Below are 6,982 nucleotides of genomic sequence, written 5' to 3'. Positions count from 1 at the left end.
AATTCTATCTAAGGCTGAATACTGAGACTAGGGAAGCAATGTTTTCTTCCCCCCCCCATAACCGGCTTGAGTGCAAATAGAGATGCCTGCTGGGGATTTAACAACTTTGACATCTCGCTTTGACTTTTCTCAAAGCCCTGTCCTCATTATTAAATTAATGTTAATTGGCTTTAGAGATGGGAACCAAATTTTCAGTCACAAATTTTGACACTCTCAAGGGGACTTTTAAGGAATTCCCACTCTGCTTTCTTGGGGAAGCCTAGCACTCGAAACAACTGCAAGCAGAGGATGGACTTTTTGGGAGCTGGCTACTAACAAGTTAGAAAAAAAAAATACCTAAACTAGAGGAACTGATCCTGTGGGTGAAAGATAGGATTAAGGGACTCCCAGCAGCTGCCAGAGCCATTTAGCTCTGGGGAGTTCCCTGGGTCCTTATCTACATCTTAAGGATCTGTTTACTTAACCTCTGTTTACTTAAAAAGAAGGGACACTGAATGCAGTAAAGCCAGTCACACTGAGACCCTTGATTTTACACCTATAGTTGCCCCTACGTGAAAACATCTGGTCCACTCATAGGAAAATCTATGGTGCCACTGATGGGAGTCATAATTAAATGAAAGTTCAAAACCTGGAGAGATATTTTCTTATCTGGTTGTCTAATTGTTTCTTAGGGATAATCTAGGTTAAATATGTGTCTAAAAAATAAATAATAATAATTTTTTATTGTAACAATCTGGTATCTGAATGGGTTTCTAAAGCATTGCACTATCTTGCAGTTAAAAGTTGGGTTTAAGCAATTGTTTAGTTTGATTTCAGATAGTTCATGCTAGAAAACTTAAATACTTGGGATAAAAAATTTTAAAAGTTTCAATTTTGAACTGGGTAGCCTGAAAAAAAAAAATTAAAAATAGATCCAAATATCTTTAATTCACGTGATTCAAACGGTTCAATTTAGATTGGGTAAACAGATAAAAGTAAAAATGTCCTCAAAATTAAGCTTATAAGTTTCTCTAGGTGTTCAAAAAGGCCCTAATAAAATGTTAACTCTGCTTAAATTTAAAAGTTTACAAGTATTGTTTCAAAATGTGAACAAAAGGAGGTTTATGTAATTATGGTGTTATTAATGTGTTCATATCTTCCAGGTATACAAGTCTGTAAGGTAGAAGCTTCAAAAGAACATTATATCAAGCTGGTGTTCTAAAGTTGTATGGTAATTTTAGGCTTAAAAAAAATGTTGGAAATTCAATTATATCATTTGTGTTCTATAACTGAACTTGTTATCAATAAGATATGTACAGTTCCATGTTACTTTCTACTCTAAGATACAATTTATGTATTTTTAAGTTAATAAGAGCCTAATCTGTGTGAAGGTTTTATTGCAAAACACAAAAGTACATTACTACTTTTCTACAAGAGGTTAAAAGCTTTCAGCCTTTAATTCATATTTTAGGTGTGATATTATGTTGTGTTAGCTAATGTTCATGTAAACTTGAACAACAATTTATGTAAACTTTGTAAAATGATCAGCTTCAGAACTATAGTACTTGAGATTTATAAAGAGCCCTGCCTTACTTGAGATAAGGCTCTGTCCCATCTCACTACATGTGAAAATGGCTATGAAAAAAAGTAAGCCAGATTTCAGTACAGTTAAAGTTGTGTCCAAAAGTAGGTTTTTGCCAAGATTACTAGGATCTCAAACAGGAAATTATGATGTATAACCCTGCCAGAATTCAAGGTAGCTATTATATAAGCTAAATATGTTTTTACCCTAGTTAGTTTTGTTTTGTAGTTTGCTTATAGATGGTTTAAGGATTGCCTATTAATATTCTAAAGAGGTATTGCTTTAAGAACACAACCTGGGTCAACATAAGATAAAGAGTTATCACCTACAGGATAGAGAGATAGACATTAAAGCCCAGTGCTCTTAATATAAGGCTGTTAACTTATTTGCTGGATGTTTAAGATCAAGTTTTTAAAATTAGTTAAATTAAAAGGGCCAAGAAAACCAATATTTGGCTCTTGCCCTCTGAGTCAGTCTGAATCAGGGAATAGGGGACTTCTCCAAAGGGCTCAGCAACTCTAGGCCACATAACCTCCTGAGCAGGGAGATTAATGAGACCAGTGGAGGACAGAAAGCCAAATGGTGCATTTGCTGTAAAGAGGAGGGTCATTAAAAAAGGGAGACATCCCTGATGCTTCTGAGGGAAGCCATATGGTCAAACAAGGCCTGGACCCATCCTAGCGCAAATGGCACTAGCAGAACTGAAAAGCTGCTATGAAGTTCCCGAGGACTCCCAGGATAACTCAGCTGACTGTAAACAATAGGTAGAAACAAAAGTCAGTTTGACTTGCTTCATCTTAAACACTTAGCAAAGACAGTCAAAGCCAAAGCACAGCTGTTCCTGGACATCTTAAATGATAATAATAATTAAATGTAACTTCCATAAATAAATAGACTGGAGGCTACAAGAGAGATTCTTAGACAGAAATGCCTGATAACTGTCAAAGGAACTACTAGAATAGTTTTAGTCTAAGGCTTTTATTTCTAGACAACACAGGTAGACTTGATGTTTGCTAATATGGTTATCCAGCCCTAAGTAGCAGAATTAAAGATTTCTCTATTAGACACAGAGGAGAAACAAAAGGTTCTTTTGGAAGCTCGCAAAAATGTGCCAGGGGACGACGGGCGCCCCACCCAACTCACAAATTTGATTAACGAAGCTTTTCCTTTAACCCGGCCAAACTGGGACTATGCGACTGAAGCAGGTGAGAACCACCTACATCTCTATCGCCAGTTACTCATAGCGGGTCTCCATGGAGCAGGGGGGTCTCCATGGAGCAGGGCGACGGCCCACCAATTTGGCTCAGGTAAGACAGACTATCCAGGGGTCAGAGGAAACTCCGACAGCCTTCTTAGAGAAATTAAAAGAGGCTTATCGGAGGTTTACTCCCTTTGATCCTGATAATGAGGACCAAAAAGGAAACATTTAATGGTCCTGCCTTCGTCTCCCAGGTAAGTCAGGCAGTAGCCAATACATTGGAGATTAATTAAAAATTACATTATGGTTATAGACCCCAAAGTTCAGGACAGGTAAAAAAGATAAATAGAACCATTAAGGAGACTTTAACTAAATTGACACTTGAAACTGGCACTAGAGACTGGGTACAACTCCTACCTTTAGCCTTGTATGGGGCCCAAAACACCCCAGGCCCACATGGACTAACCCCATTTAAAATCCTGTACGGTGCCCCACCTCCCGCTATTAACTTTTATAAAACTAAAACCTATGCCTCCCTCACCCCATCTATGCAGACTCATTTGCATGCTTTGCAATTGGTCCAGAACGAGGTCTGGAAGCCTCTAGCCGCAGCATACAAAGAGGAACTTAAAACCCCCTTGCTGCCACATCCCTTCAAGGTCGGAGATACCGTCTGGGTACGCAGGCACCAGAGCAGGAACCTCGAACCGCGGTGGAAAGGACCCTACACTATCCTGCTGACCACTCCTACTGCACTCAAAGTGGACGGCATCGCTGCTTAGATCCATGCTTCCCACGTGAAGACTGCACATCCACAGGAGTCCGCAGACACCTCTCCGGATCCAGAATGGAAGTTGCAACGTACCCAAAATCCGCTAAAGATAAGACTCACTCGCTGTTGATTTTTCTTGCTTTGTGCTGTGTCTTCCCCATATCAGTTAACCCCAACCAATCTGTGAGCCAGACATGACAAGTATTATCGGGGACAAGAAATATAATTTAAAAAAAAAAAAAAAGAAAATCCGCAAAATACCCCCTTTGGGCTTGATGGCCTACCCTAGGGCCTGAAAACTAAGTCGCAGGCACAAAAATGTGGACAACATGAAAGTTACTATTGTAAGTCTTGGGGATATAAAACTACGGGGGATGCATAGTAGAAGCCAAGCTCATCTTAGGATTTAATTCAAATAAAAAAAAAAAAAAAAAACAGGATCCCCCACTTTCTGCCGACTCTTGCAGGAGCCTGAAATGGTACGGGGCAGGGCCATGTACCGCATTTGCCTGCAACCCCTTAAACATTACCTTTACTCAGGCAGGCAAAGCATCAAAAGATTAGATAAAAGGAAAACAATGGGGCCTGAGAGTATATCATAAAACTGCCTATGACCCTGGGGTCCTATTCAAAATTAGATTAATAGTAAATACCAACCCCCAACCAGTATGCTGAGCCGTCAGCTGAAATAATGCTGGAATCCGAGCAGATGGGTCAATGGATATAAGATTATATCCATGATATAAAAAAAGGGGGGAATGAAGGACCCCAAGGCCCCAGGCCCAACATTAGGAAAACTAACCCCTGTGCCCTGAAGCTGCAAGATGTTCCCTTACCCAACCCCCATGTCAAAACCCCACCAGCTGCACGTAGCACTTCAAGTCTCGCACAATGTTACCACAAGATGTTCCATATAGATAACCCCGGAAGGGCCAAACTTGAGCAAACAGGGTAAAAACAGGAACTAAAAGGACAGGATGCAATTTTATGGTTTTTCTGAGAACTAAAGTGGGAAAACAAGTTTACCCCCCTAGGTGACTCAACTGCTGAATTCAGAGGGACCAATAGGAAGGCTGTTGCTGTGCTAAGCTAAGACCTAACCCACCTGTTCCCTATAAAAGATCTATACCCCAAAGCCCGGTGTGCCAGTTCACCGAAGCTCCGGCTGAGGTTTTGCTGTGCACCCGCAGGCGCCTGTGTGAGAATAAACGCCTCCTGCTTTTTGCAGCCAGTGTCTCGTGTGGTTCATTCCGGGTTTGGGATCTGTGGATATTTCACAACAAATGGGACTTACTCAAACTAAAAAGTTTTTTCTCAGCAAAAGAAACAATAAGAGAGGTAAATAGGGAGCCTACATCCTGGGAACAAATCTTTACTCCTCACACTTCAGATAGAGCCCTAATATCCAGAGTATACAAAGAACTCAAAAAATTAGACAATAAGAGAACAAACAACCCAATCAACAAATGGGCCAAGGACCTGAACAGACACTTCTCAGAGGAGGACATAAAATCAATCAACAAGTACATGAAAAAATGCTCACCATCTCTAGCAGTCAGAGAAATGCAAATCAAAACCACCCTAAGATACCATCTCACTCCAGTAAGATTGGCAGCCATTATGAATTCAAACAACAACAAATGCTGGTGAGGATGTGGGGAAAAGGGTACACTTGTACATTGCTGGTGGGACTGCAAATTGGTGCAGCCAATTTGGAAAGCAGTATGGATATTTCTTGGAAAGCTGGGAATGGAACCACCATTTGACCCAGCTATTCCCCTTCTTGGTCTATTCCCTAAAGACCTAAAAAGAGCATGCTACAGGGACACTGCTACATCGATGTTCATAGCAGCACAATTCACAATAGCAAGACTGTGGAACCAACCTAGATGCCCTTCAATAGACGAATGGATAAAAAAAATGTGGCATTTATACACAATGGAGTATCACTCTGCATTAAAAAATGACAAAATCATAGAATTTGCAGGGAAATGATTGGTATTAGAACAGATTATGCTGAGGGAAGCTAGCCAATCCCTAAAAAACAAATGCCAATTGTTTTCTTTGATATAAGGAGAGTAACTAAGAACAGAGTTGGGAGGAAGAGCATGAGAAGAAGATTAACATTAAATTGGGATGAGAGGTGGGAGGGAAAGGGAGAGAGAAGGGAAATTGCGTGGAAATGGAAGGAGACCCTCATGGTTATACAAAATTACATACAAGAGGAAGTGAGGGGAAAGGGGAAAAAAAATAAGGGGGAGAAATGAATTACAGTAGATGGGGTAGAGAGAGAAGATGGGAGGGGAGGGGATGGTGGATAGTAGAGGATAGGAAAGGCAGCAGAATACAACAGACACTAGTATGGCAATATGTAAAACAGTGGATGTGTAACCGATGTGATGCTGCAATCTGTATACGGGGTAAAATTGGGAGTTCATAACCCACTTGAATCAAAGTGTGAAATATGATTTGTCAAGAACTATGTAATGTTTTGAACAACCAACAATAAAAATTAAAGGAAAAAAATGTGAAAAGTTTTCAAAACATAATAAATAAATACAAATGCAGACATAAATACTTTTTATAATCTTTTGCAATTTGTGATGCTTGGAATTCAGTGAATTTGCTCTATTTAACTTTTTATGTGCAAGGAAGAGTCTCTACTCTTCTCTTACAAGATAAATTAAAACTTCTAAGAAAACCACTGCTTCTAACCTATAGCAGAGCTGCACTGTCACGTTAAAACTGTTTTTAAAGTACTGGTGCAGATCTGGACTTGAAAACATTTTTCATTACCTATGTAGATGACAGTTTGCCCATGAAAAATCTCACTATTTTATCACACTGTGATAAAAACACAAATTTTATAGTTGACATTGTTTTGAAAACAGAAACTGCTTTCGTACAGTGATTGGTATCTTATGCTTAAATATTTCCTATTTCTTTCATTTCAATTGTCGTGTTTTCTAAACAAAAAGCCAGATAACTAATATTCAAATATATTATTTAAAAGAAATATTTCCTTTTGTATTACTTGAACTTGATTTTAACATCAAAGACATGATGGGTCTGGGTATTGTTTGTATGTGTATGTGTGTGTGTGTGTGTGTGTGTGTGTGTGAGAGTGTGTGACATTAATAATAAAATATGCACTCAATTTTCAGCACAATTTGACCACGGAAAGTGATCTTTCCCACTCATTCATCTGTGGTAGTTTTAGAGTTGTATTCTCACTAACAAGCCAACACTTTTAAAAAGCAGCTATCAGGTTGCTATTGTGCTCTTCTTAAAATGGAGTACCTAACCCTTAGTGATCCTTTGATTTTCTGATATTTCCATATTATTGCTAGTGAATTTAAACTCAGTAATTAAAATGTAGGAAGGGCCTCCAAAGTCTTGTTATAGATTCTAATTATCAACTTATTGTCTCTCAGTTATAATTCTATCCTTC

General features: G+C 39.1%; 1 long non-coding RNA gene across 1 annotated transcript; it reads left to right on the top strand.

The window, feature by feature from the left end:
* Window positions 1-1,169: 1,169 nt before the first annotated feature.
* On the top strand, window positions 1,170-4,758 carry LOC131424701 (uncharacterized). Its single transcript, XR_009228136.1, has 2 exons — window positions 1,170-2,766; window positions 3,314-4,758. It is a non-coding gene; the product is annotated as an uncharacterized LOC131424701 (long non-coding RNA).
* Window positions 4,759-6,982: the final 2,224 nt, after the last annotated feature.

This window comes from Marmota monax, unplaced genomic scaffold (genome assembly GCF_021218885.2).
Source record: "Marmota monax isolate L192 unplaced genomic scaffold, Marmota_monax_Labrador192_F-V1.1 WCK01_AAM20220418_F8-fsc00002, whole genome shotgun sequence".
Lineage (NCBI taxonomy): Eukaryota > Metazoa > Chordata > Mammalia > Rodentia > Sciuridae > Marmota > Marmota monax.
Note: the sequence above shows the minus strand (reverse complement) of the source record. Positions and strands in the feature narration are given on the sequence as shown.